The sequence below is a fragment of the Mobula birostris genome, chromosome 4 (assembly GCF_030028105.1).
Source record: "Mobula birostris isolate sMobBir1 chromosome 4, sMobBir1.hap1, whole genome shotgun sequence".
Lineage (NCBI taxonomy): Eukaryota > Metazoa > Chordata > Chondrichthyes > Myliobatiformes > Myliobatidae > Mobula > Mobula birostris.
In genome coordinates, this window is record NC_092373.1 from 123,235,116 (window position 1) to 123,248,591 (window position 13,476).

The window sequence follows — 13,476 nt, forward strand, 5'->3', positions numbered from 1 at the left end:
GGCTTCGTTGACAGGTAAGGCCATTCAAGTCAGGAGAGGAGGTCTGGTTGGCATCAAGGGATCTTCCCCTGAAAGTTGTGAACCGGAAATTGGCACCGTGCTATGTGGGACTGTTTGTAGTGGAAAAGGCTGTCAACAAGGTGTTGTATAGATTGCGTCTACCAGCATCACTGAAGATCCACCCAGTATTCCATGTTTCCCAATTCAAGCTGATTACTACCTCTTCCCTGGCCCCAGCCACCCCATCTCCCCCTGCTCCCTGTCTGGTAGATGTTTCCCTTGTCTACATGGTGCAGCACCTTCTGGCATCTCGCAGTGTATGCAGTAAGGTCCAGTACATTGTGGACTGGGAAGGGTATGGTCCCAAAGAATGTACTTGGATCCCAGTGAAGGACATCTTGGACAAGTCGCTCATCTGGGACTTCCAGCGGACCTAGGTCTGTGGCATCACAGGGACTGCCCTTGCCACAACTACGGATTTGACAGTACAGCATAAACGGCAATTGCGCTCGTGGATATGCACGTGTCAGCTAATTACTATTTCATTGTGATGGTACTTGACTCCATTCTTTCCATTGTAGTGCTTGTCGAGACTTGAATCCAGCACAGCAATGTTTCACTGCCTGCTTGTATTCGGCCTTGTCAAAGAAATTGGACTGTCGAGTCAACTGACTCTGAAGTCTAGCGGTATTTATTTTATACTTCGTCATTCCTTTCAGTCACAATGTTTCCTTTGTTTTTCATGTGAGAGTTTTAGTTAACGGCCTTGTTTGGCTTAGTGTTTATTGTTTTCTTTTCCCTCTTACTCTGTTCGCATGAAAGTCTGTGAACTATTGACCCGCTTCAGTGTCTCTCGCTCTGCACTTGGGCCATATCTGAACATGGTGACATTGCCTTAAGCACACCTAATGACTTGGCCTCCACAGACGCCTGTGGCAACAAATTCTGCAGGTTCACCACTCTCTTGCTAAAGAAATTCCTCTTCATCTCTGTTCAAAAAGGATATCCCTCTGTTTTGAGGCTGTGTCCTCTGGTCCTAGCCTCCCACACCATAGGAAACATCTTCTCCACATTCACTCTATCGAGGCCTTTCCACATTCAATAGATTTCAAATGTCACCCTTCGTCCTTCTGAATTCCAATGAGTATAAACTCCATTATATTTTTACATAAAGACAGAGAGAAACTGAGAACTGAATATATTCACTCAGCTGCTCTTTCTTTTAGTTGTAACTATTGAGAAGAGATGATCAAGGTGCGAACCATGGAGTTAAACTGTATCACAACTCCATCTTTGGGAAAAAGCTACACGGTTGATGTAGCATCTCTGCAATGTTTGTTACATTGCAATATACTCCATACTTACCCTGAAACTTGGGTAATCTTTTGCTAAATGTTGATTTGATGCATTTGTGGTATCGTGGTATCTGCATTGGACTTCAAGGCTAGCAGTCCCAGATTCTAATCTGGTTGGCTCCTTGCACGTTTTCCATCCATGCTGAGCATCGGGCCAGGAACTTGGCCTCATAAAAAATGGACAAATACAAAAGAAGTGGCAAGTTTGCCGCCCAAAACATGGAGAGGAACAGCAACGATGTATTAAATTAACTCAAGATTGAATGTTGTGACTTTGGAAATCCATTGATCCATTTAAACATCAGAGCTTGTTTCTCCTGATCAAATAAAGAGCTTCTTTCTTTAATGGTGTCATTTCCATTATTCACAGAGAGAGAATTATAATTTAATTTTCTGTGTGGGACATACCTAGAGGAGGCTTGAGTGTCAGTTTTCTACCTTTTCCATTTTACTCCCCAGTGATCTTAACAGTCAGTGATAGAAGGAAGGATGGAAAACTCAAACATGAGGAAATCTGCAGATGCCGGAAATTCAAACAACACACACAAAAATGATGCTGGTGAATGCAGCAGGCCAGGCAGCATCTATAGGAAGAGGTACAGTCGACATTTCGAGCCAAGACCCTTCGTCAGGACTAACTGAAAGAAGAGATAGTAAGAGGTTTGAAAGTGGGAGAGGGAGTGAGAGATCCGAAATGATAGGAAAAGACAGGAGGGGGAGGGATGGAGCTAAGAGCTGGAAAGTTGATTGGTAAAGGGGATATGAGAGGACAGGAGGCCTAGGGAGAAAGAAAAGGGGGGAACCCAAAGGATGGGCAAGGAGGGACAGAGGGAGAAAAAAGAGAAAGAAAAAAAAGGGGGAAAGAAAAAAAAAATAAATAAGGGATGGGGTACGAAGGGGAGATGGGGCATTAACGGAAGTTAGCGAAGTCAATGGTCATGCCATCAGTTTGGAGGCTACCCAGACGGAATATAAGGTGTTGCTCCTCCAACCTGAGTGTGGCTTCATCTTGACAGTAGAGGAGGCCGTGGATAGACATATCAGAATGGGAATTGGATGTGGAATTAAAATGTGTGGCCACTGGGAGCCCCTGCTTTCTCTGACGGACAGAGTGTAGGTGTTCAGCGAAATGATCTCCCACTCCGTGTCGGGTCGCGCCAATATATTGAAGGCCGCATCGGGAGCACCGGACGCAGTATATCAATCACCCCAGCCAACTCACAGGTGAAGAGTCGCCTCACCTGGAAGGACTGTCTGGGGCCTGAATGGTAATGAGGGAGGAAGTATAAGGTCATGTGTAGCACTTGTTCCGCTTACAAGGGTAAGTGCCAGGAGGGAGATCAGTGGGAAGGGATGGGGCGGGGGGGTGAATGGACAAGGGAGTCATGCAGGGAGCCATCCTTGCAGAAAGCAGAAAGATGGGGGGATGGAAAGATGTGCTTAGTGGAGCGATCCCGTTAGAGGTGGCGGAAGTTACGGAGAATTATACGTTGGACCCGGGAGCTGGTGGAGTGGTAGGTGAGGACAAGGGGAACCTTATTCCTAGTGGGGTGGCGGGAGGATGGGGTGAGAACAGATGTGCGTGAAATAGGAGAGATGCGTTTGAGAGCAGTGTTGTTGATGGAAGAAGGGAAGCCTCTTTTTTTTAAAAAAGGAGGATATCTCCTTCATTCTGGAATGAAAAACCTCATCCTGAGAGCAGATGCAGTGGAGATGGAGGAATTGCGAGAAGGGGATGGCACTTTTGCAAGAGACAGGGTGGGAAGAGGAATAGTCCAGGTAGCTGTGAGAGTCTGTAGGCTTATAGTAGACATCAGTAGATAAACTGTCTCCAGAGACAGAGACAGAAAGATCCAGAAAGGGGAGTGAGGTGTTGGAAATGGACCAGGTAAACTTGAGGGCAGGGTGAAAGTTGGAGGCAAAGTTAATGAAGTCAACGAGCTCAGCATGCGTGCAGGAAGCAGCGCCAATGCAGTCGTCGATGTAGCAAAGGAAAAGTGGGGGACAGATATCAGTATAGGCTTGCAACATGGGATTGTTCCACAAAGCTAACAAAAAGGCAGGCATAGCTGGAACCCATACAGGTGCCCATGGCTACACCTTTAGTTTGGAGGAAGTGGGAGGAGCCAAAGGAGAAATTATTAAGAGTAAGGACTAATTCTGCTAGAGGAGAGTGGTGGTAGAGGGGAACTGTTTAGGTCTGGATTCCAAAAAGAAGCGGAGAGCTTTGAGACCTTCCTGGTGTGGGATGGAGGGATATAGGGACTGGAGATCCATGGTGAAAATAAAGCGGTGGGGGCCAGGGAACTTAAAATCATTGAAAAAATTCAGAGAGTGAGAAGTGTCACAAACATAGGTGGGAAGGGATTGAACAAGGGGGGATAATACAGTGTCAAGGTATGCAGAAATGAGTTTGGTAGGGCAGGAGCAAGCTGAGACAACAGGTCTATCTGGACAGGCAGATTTGTGGATCTTGGGTAGGAGGTAGAAATGGGAAGTGCAGGGTGTGGGAACTATCAGGTTGGTAGCAGTGTATGGGAGATTCCCTGAGCTGATAAAGTTGGTGATGGTGTGGGAGACAATGGCCTGGTGCTCCTTAGTGGGTCGTAAACACAAAATACTCTGCAGATGCTGGGGTCAAAGCAACACTCACAACATGCTGGAGGAACTCAGCGGGTCGGGCAGCATCCTTGGAAACGATCAGTCAGCATTTTGGGCCGGAACCGCCGAGATCAATGACGGGGGCTGCTATCCGAAGTTCATGCCTGCTAGCATTGGGGCCAGCAGGCTCTGGGGTCTGCAGATGGAAGATCTTGCAATCCTTGCCTAACATGATAAAGTCAAAGAAACGCAATTGCAGGCATGGATCCGACGGAGGATGAAATAACGGGCAGATCCATTACAAACGGCAAAGAAAGTGTCCGTAAGGTGTGGAAGGGTCTGGGATAGGGACGCCAAGTACTTCCTCATGGCAGAGAGGGTCGCCTTCAGAGCTTGACGGGAGAAGCGACGGGAGGCAGAGTCAATAAAATGTGAGTACCTGGAATCCTCTGAAGGTCCAAATTGAGATGCTCGAAAACGAATCCTAAAGCCAACTGGTGTAAGTTGGTGGCGGAGACACGTTCCAAGAAAGGATATATGGCTGTAGAAGTGAGTCTGAGTCAAGATGTGGTCAAAATGTTGAAAGGCTGAAGAAATTATAGATGGGGAGCGGTGAGAGAGGGTTTCACTAAACTCCCGTCGAAGAGAAGATTTAAACTTCTTCAGTGTAGGCATCACTGGAAGAGGCTTCGCAGCAGTGAATTTAAAAATGCAAACACGAGGAAATCTGCAAATGCTGGAAATTCAAGCAATACACACAAAAAATGCTGGTGAATGCAGCAGGCCAGGCAGCATCTATAGAAAGAGGTACAGTTGACGTTTCCGGACGAGACCCTTCATCAGGACTAACTGAAAGAAGAATGTAAATAGCAAGCAATAATCAGTCTGAAGTTAAAAGGACAGGTTTACAGACAGTACTGTCTATAGAGCACAGGCTGCAGGCCCACCACACAGGGCTGAGTTCTCAAGAGATGCAGTGTCAGACAGTTGGGATGTACAGGATTAATTAGCCTGAATCAAACCAAACACTGGCTAAGTTATTTAGTTCAAGGAAGCTTGCAGACAAGACTGATACTTTCACTTAGCCAACAAGTACTCTCTAAAGTGGATAGTATCTTGGTGAACTGCTGCATTACTTATCATGAGAATGTCCCACCTGGTAAGTTAGGTTTAAGTGGTACCTACATTTTGTAATTATTTTGATAGCAAAATATTTGTGCACTTCTGAAATAAAGGTAAATTGAAATCAAGGTAACCAACATTTCATTACAAAGATAGAGGACAGGTTGTAGGGAGACCTCTTACATCAGGATCAGGAAGGGCTCCTCCTAAATTTTCCTGGAAGTATGTACTAAGACAATCATTCCAATGTAATGTATAATTTATTTGTGAGGTCAACCACAAGACAGCAGTGCTTACTATACTTCTAATTGCAAAATCCTGGGCAACTATTTCTGTTTGATGATTCTGAAAATAATTCAGTCTTGGAAACATCTATTCCAGTCGTGGCCCAGAGTTTGATTTTATTGTCTCTGGTTCAAGAAAATCATATGGAAAACAGGACCTCCTGTGTTAATACCATACACCTTGTCATCTTACTGTGTAAATATTCTATATCCTAGCCAATAAATGACTGTTGCAAACCCTATTCCTACAGTTTCTCACCACACCATACTGCCAACTTAACCAGATGTTGCAGATTCATAAATTAATATATTCAGAGAGTTCTACAGCATGGAAACACACTCTGACCCAAGTCATCTATATTGACCAAGATGCCTATGTTCATTATTTCCAATTGCCTGTATATGACCCATATTTCTCTAAACCATTCTTATAACATTCCTGAACATTTTTTCTTTGACTGACTACTAACCTCTTTTTACAGCTGAGCATGAATAGAGTGTCCTTTTCTCGACAAAATCCTTCAAACTTGACCTTGTCGCAACAGAAATCCTGCTTCATCAGAGGAACGAAGGGGATGGTATGGTCAAAAAACCCTATCCTTGCATTAGTACATGTTAGACTTTATAATCTTCTGAACAAGGGACCACAAACATCAAAGTTGCTGGTGAACGCAGCAGGCTAGGCAGCATCTCTAGGAAGGGGTACAGTCAATGTTTCGGGCCAAGACCCTTCATCAGGACTCGACGAAGGGTCTCGGTCCGAAACGTCGACTGTACCCCTTCCTAGAGATGCTGCCTGGTCTGCTGCGTTCACCAGCAATTTTGATGTGCGTTGCTTGAATTTCCAGCATCTGCAGAATTCCTTGTGTTTAAGGGACCACAAAGGTATTTTCATCACCCATTCCATGACAGGCATTGATGATAACCGTCTGACCACCACCAAATTTGCACTATTTTCTTCCCAAGACATTACCATTCATAGAAGCATTGTTATAGGAAGAATGATGTTAAATCTCTCAAGAACCCATAAAGGAAGCTCTTCTCAGACAATCTCTCAACTTCATGTGTACAGGAGCCAAAGAGTGTCCATAGCTCAGGTCCACCATAATTGATTCCTATGTGCAATTTTAGTCATCCCATTACAACAAGGATATGGAGGCTTTGGAGAGTGTGGAAAAGCAGTTCACGAGGATACTATCCACTTTAGAGAGTACTTGTTAGCTAAGTGAAAGTATCAGTCTTGTCTGCAAGTTTCCTTGAACTAAATAACCTAGCCAGTGTTTGGTTTGATTCAAGCCAATTAATCCTGTATAACCCAACTGTCTAACACTGCATCTCTTGAGGACTCAGCCCTGTGCTGTGGGCCTGCAGTCTGTGCTCTATAGACAGTACCGTCTGTTTGAAAACCTGTCGTTTTAACTTCAGACTGATTATTGCTTTCTATTTACATTAATAACTGAAGTCTGACTCCCGTTTATGACAAGAAGCGGAACAAAGAAGTTTAACTTATTCAGAAACAACTCATCGATCACTAGAAGTTTCAGTTGTTGCGTTAGAAAGCTGAGCTTGGCAAAATACACCCACCCCTGGCACTGAGAGGTGAAGATCCATCACACCATGCATCATAGCTCTATGAATTCATGGCCCCAAAGATGAATCTGTCCAAACATTTTGTAAGCATTGGAATTGTACTTGCCTTCTTTGACAGCTTGTTCCATACGCCTACCATCCTCTGCGTGAATCTCAGGTTCTCCTTGACTTTCTCTTGTCTCACCTTAAAACTATGCCAACTAGCTTTGGACTCGCCTACCCTGGGGACAACTCTGTGACGATTCACCTTATTCCTATTCCTCATGAATTCTTAAAGCCCTATAGGTTACGCCTCAGCTTTCATCACTCCAGGGAAAACAGGCCTTGTCTATCCAGTCTCTCCTTGTAACTCAAGTTGTCCAGTCCAGGTGAAATTCCTATGAGTCTTTTCTGCACCCTCTGAAGCTTAATCACCTTCATCCGATAGCATGGTGACCAGGAATGTAGAGAATACTCTAGTGTTGAACAGCCAGAGATTTATACAACAGTAAGATGTATTCCAATTCCTATACTCAGTGCCTCAGCCAATGAGGGTAAGTGTGCTGTGCACCTTCTCCGTCACTCTCTCTATCTTCATCGCCAATACCTACTTGCACCCCAAGGTCCCAGGGTCCTGCCATTCATTGCATATATTGTGGCCTTGTTTAATGTCCATAAATGAATTTCCAGATGCCAAAGAGGAATATTTAACTGCTGGCGTTTGCAGAATATTGGTATGTGGATTTTGTCATGGCTAAGGTATGTTATCAGCAGGACCTTTTCCTGGAAATCCCTACTAATTAAATCACTGAAAAGAAAGTTCCTAATTAGTTTTCAGCCAGCAAGTAGCTGTCAGTATTTTTTGCTATCAGTGTACATTTGGCCAGTGGGTCTCCCTGGCCAAAGCGTCAACCTTTGTAGGCTAGTGATTCAATCAGGAAAATTATGAGAGATATATGAAATCACATTAATCTCAAAAGAGTTCCAAAGGTCCCTCTTTCAAATAAGGTTCAAACTTGAGACTGAGAGGGTTGGCAGCAGAGTCATCAAAATCTCTCAGGACATTGCTTATGAGAAGTGCTTGAGTTTTAATCTTTGCTGAGATAAAAAGAAAATGAGCCTGCAACATTACACCAAATCAATTTCACACATCGGACAAAACACTTGTAAAACTGGCTTAAAACACAAGCTAAATTTGCTGGAATAATAATTGCAAGTTAAATATGTATGCCATTATTAATTTGTAAACTGACCAACATTTTTTTGTGAGGAAATCAGACATTTTCATAAATCATGCAAATTACTGAATGAGTTATGTTGAGTCACTATTTAACACTCAAGCATCAGAAGCTTGTGTCAGATCCCCATGATCATCCAGAAATCACTCTGATTATGGTGTAAAAGTGAATTAAACCTATTACAGAAAGTTAGTGATGCTGTTTAGTAGTTAATGGGATGATTTATGTGTCCGAAGCCCTTCTACCCTAAAGGCTGTTAGCAAACCATTATGCTCCACATATCACATATATCATGCAACTTAAAGCTGAGAGGTTATAAAAGGATATAAATCCTTAAGAAACAGAAGGGAGAGTACATTAAAGAGAAAAGCAAGTGACAGAACAAAGGACAAAAAAGGGAGCATGGACTGAAAAATGCACGAGTAGGTATTAATCCCAGCAATGTATTAAACATTTGCCTGCTGGTGGGTTTAGAGAAAGCTTTCAGTTTTCTTGTCAGCCAACTGATCTCATAAGTTTCAGTTAGATGAAGGAAAAGGAAGAAGTGGCATTTTTTTAATAAAATATCTTACAGCCTTCAGCCCTCTAAAGCAATTTACAGCCAGCAAAATACTTCCTGAGATCAAGTCAAGTCAAGTCACTTTTTATTGCCATTTCAACCATAACTGCTGGTACAGTACACAGTAAAAATGAGACAACGATTTCCACAACCATGGTGCTACATGAAACAATACAAAAACTACATTGAACTACGTAGGAAAAAACACAAAAACTATACTAGACCTGTCCAGAACTGCATAAAGTGCGCAAAACAGTGCAGGCATTACAATAAATAATAATAAATAATAAACAAAACAGTAGGCACAGTAGAGGGTATAGTAGGTTGGTTTCAAGCCAGGCTCTGGGTATTGAGGAGTCTGATGGCTTGGGGGAAGAAACTGTTACATAGTCTGGTCGTGAGAGCCTGAATGCTTCAGTGCCTTTTGCCAGATGGCAGGAGGGAGAAGAGTTTATATGAGGGGTGTGTGGGGTCCTTCATAATGCTGTTTGCTTTGCGGATGCAGCGTGTGGTGTAAATGTCTGTGATGGCGGGAAGAGAGACCCCGATGATCTTCTCAGCTGACCTCACTATCCACTGTAGGGTCTTGCGATCCGAGATGGTGCAATTTCCGAACCAGGCTGTGATGCAGCTGCTCAGGATGCTCTCAATACAACCTTTGTAGAACATAGTGAGGATGGGGGATGGGATAGACTTTCCTCAGCCTTCGCAGAAAGTAGAGACGCTGCTGGGCTTTCTTTGCTATGGAGCTGGTGTTGAGGGACCAGGTGAGATTCTCCGCCAGGTGAACACCAAGAAATTTGGTGTTCTTAACGATCTCTACGGAGGAGTTGTCGATGTTCAGCGGAGAGTGTGTTCCGTGTCCTTCTGAAGTCAACAACCATCTCTTTTGTTTACATTCAGAGACAAATTGTTTCTACCGTAATAGCTGTTTATATATGGAATCTAAAATTCAGCATATTTTCAAAACTGAATGACTAAATGGATATTTACCGGTTTCTGTTGACAAGCATTATGATTGAAGGCTACCTTTTAATCTCTAAAACCTTCAAAATATATATATTAAATTTCTGTTTCATAAATTTTTGGATAAAACGACTCCATATTTGTGGTTATCTGGTTCATTCTCGAATTGTTTTATTTATGATTTTAACTTATGCAAAGTTATTTCTTTAACGGCTGAAAGTTGTGCAGTGTTCCTCTGACTTCACTCATTCCTGTTACAGCAGCTCTCTATTGTCTAGCTTCCTTTTGATACTAACGGGCATTAGTTGTGCTCATTCCACTTTCCTCCAGAGACACAGATTCCAGATCTCTCAGATGAATTACTTCAGGGTAAATTTGTCAGTTCCAGTCCCTGCTGCCAAATTCTATATTATGATTTTAACTTACTGTGAAGTATTTATAAATATTATCCGGTTTTCAATGATATGAGTCCTTAGATCCTGACAGCCTTCAAAGAAAGATCAGAGATCTTGTTTCTTCCAATTTTTCAGAAGAATACTTTATGCCTTTCACAGACTCTATTTATTGCTCAGCTCCTGGGCATTACCACATTACCACATTTGTCCATTAAAATTCATGCTGCTCTTTGTAGGCAGCCAACTCCCACTTAAGTATTAAAACTGAGAGGAAAAAAGAATCAGCTGAAATTTTTAAAAAGTGTAAGTGCTTCTTTCTCCCTGCAAGTTGACTTTATGATTAGGTGGAAATCCCAGTGGACTGGTAGCAGTAGGGATTAGTTGGTCATTAATCCTTTCAGGCTGGCTGGTTTTCTGCGGCCCAACTAGCTCTGTAGCCATCAGCTCTGGCAGAATAATCAATGCAGCACCTATTATTAGAATCACAAATACAGACAATCAAAATAAAGAATTTTGTTACAGTGATTTTATAATTTTTATAAAATATCTTCTTCAAGAATATATTGTTTTTACTTTGTGCTTTATCATTAATCTGAGCATTTAACTTTTAAATTATATCACTCAATGAACCCAATAACATTCCTGATATTTAGCACCATGGTCATAGTTCCTTAGTTTGGAAACAGGCCGTCGGTCTGTACTGATCAATTCTCATTGATTTACATGAATTCTACACCAATCCCACTTTATTCTCCTCGCTTACCCAGCAAATCCTACTATTCATCAACATGTTAGGGAAATTTACAGTAGCCAACTAACCGGTCAAGCTGCACATCTTTGCAACGTAGGAGGAAACTGAGAACCAGAAGGACATCCACTTGGTTACAGGGAGGGTGAACGAGCAAGCTCAGCCAAACCGACACTGGAGGCCAGGATTAAACTTGGCTTGCTGAAGCTGTGAGGTGGCAGCTCTACTAGCTGCTCAACTGCGCTACTCAGAACATTGAACACAGGAGTTAAAGCAGATAATGTATTTTCAATAGTGTCAATATTGAATGTATGGCCACATTGACACATGTAGCCCTTCGAATTGTTTGCATAAGCTGATTTTGCAACTGATAATGGAAGTAATAAATGTAGCAGTTTATTCTATTTATTTAGTTATGCATTCCTTCATTTATCTATCTATCTACTGTATTTGTTTCTTTATCTACCTATTTATTCACTCATTCATTTATCTATTTATCTACCTATCCTTCTCGCTATTTATTTATTTATTGAGATACTGTGTGGAATAGGCCCTTCCGGCCACTCAGCAACCCCCAGTTTAACCCTAGCCTAATCACAGGATAATTTACAATCACCAATTAACCTACCAACCGGTACGTCTTTGGACTGTGGGAGGAAACTGGAACACCCGGAGGAAACTTACCAGGTTATGGGGAGAATGTACAGGCTCCTATAAGTAGTGTTGGGAATTGAACACGGGTCACTGGTACAGTAAATCATTGTACTAACCACTGCGCTACCGTGCCGCCCTCTCTGTCATTACAGGTTACAATCTTCAAGAACTCTCACAAACATTGGTTGCAATTCTGGATTCCTTCTTTCTTTATCAATCTTTTTATTAATCTTAAAAAAGTACATATACACAAACAAGAGGAGAATTATCTCAAATATTTATATCGATAACAATACATATAAAAGGTAAAATAAACATTACCAAGATCATGCATAGTATTAATCTAGTAATATATAATAAAAAATAAGATAATCAATTCTCTTCTTATCATTTCATTAAAAGAAAAAAAGATAAAGAAACTTTTATAATTTTTATATATATAAAAAAACCCACTGTTCTCTGGAAACAATAACAAAAAATTAAAAAAAGAAAAAAAGGGGACTGGGCAGCCCATACTGAGCGTAAAAGCAAGAAAAAAGAGAAACTTTCTGATCAAATCCAAAGTTTTGAGAAAGTAACTGAAAGAGCAATAAATCGAACCATATGAAAATATTGAATAAAAGGTCGCCAAGTTTCTTCAAATTTAAAGGATGTATCAAATGTCCGACTTCTTATTTTCTCTAAGCTTAGACAGGACATAATACAGAAAAGCCAATAAAAACAGTAGGTGGATTCGATCCTTCCATTTAAGCAAAATAGCTCTCCTAGCCAATAAAGTTGTAAAAGATATCATCCGTTGAGCGGAAACAGGAATATGTCCTGCTTTCAGTGGAATGATCCCAAAAATTGTTGTAAATAAATTCAGTTGTAGGCCCAAATTCAAGACTTTTGATAAAGTTTTAAAGACATCTTTCCAAAAATTATCTATCTTGATACAAGGCCAAAACATATCAGTTAAAGAAGCCACCTCAATATTACATCTGTCACAAATAGGATTAATATTGGGAAAAATATGGGCTAATTTATCCTTTGACATATGTGCCTGATGTACTACCTTGAACTGTATTAAGGAATGACAACCACAAATAGATGAAGTATTTACCAAATGAAAAATTTTATCCCATTGATTATCTGAAAGTGACTCTCGAAATTCCAATTCCCACGCACCTTTAATTTTATCGTTAGGTACCTTTCACAAATTCAATAACAATTAATAAATTATAGCTATCAGTCCTTTTTGAAATGGTTTAACCTCAAAAAGAGTATCTAACATATTGGGTGGATAAACAGAGGAAAAATTTGGAAGTAAACTACGTAAAAAATTCCTAATTTGTAAATATCTAAAAAAGTGTGCATTAGATAAGTCATATTTATCCACTGGCTGAGTGAAAGACATTAAACAATCCTCCATAAACAAATCTAAAAAAGTTATTATTCCTTTGGCTTTCCAAATTTGAAAGGTCTGATCAGAAATTGATGGTTTAAAAAAATAATTAAGATGGATTTTACTAGAAAATTAAACTCAAAAAATCTACGAACCTGAAACCAAATTCTTAATGTATGTGTAATAATGGGATTGAGGTCTCGACTACCAAACTTAGAAAGCAAAAAAGGAAGAGAAGCTCCCAGTAAAGAGGCCAAAGAATAGCCTTTCACCGAGTTTTTCTCCAAATCCACCATGAAGGACAGTCATGTGTGTCTGAATAATTAATCCAAAACTAAATATATCGAATATTAATTGCCCAGTAATACATTCTAAAATTTGGCAAAGCCATACCACCATGCTTTTTTAATTTCTGCAATAGAGGACTCAATCTAGGATTTTTATTATTCCAAATACAAGATAAAATTTTAGAGTCTATTCTATCAAAAAACCGTTTAGGAACAAAGGAAGGGATTGCTTGAAATACATGCAAGAACTTCGGTAGCACTATCATTTTAATAGCATTAATTTGACCAATTAAAGATAATATCATAGGAGACCA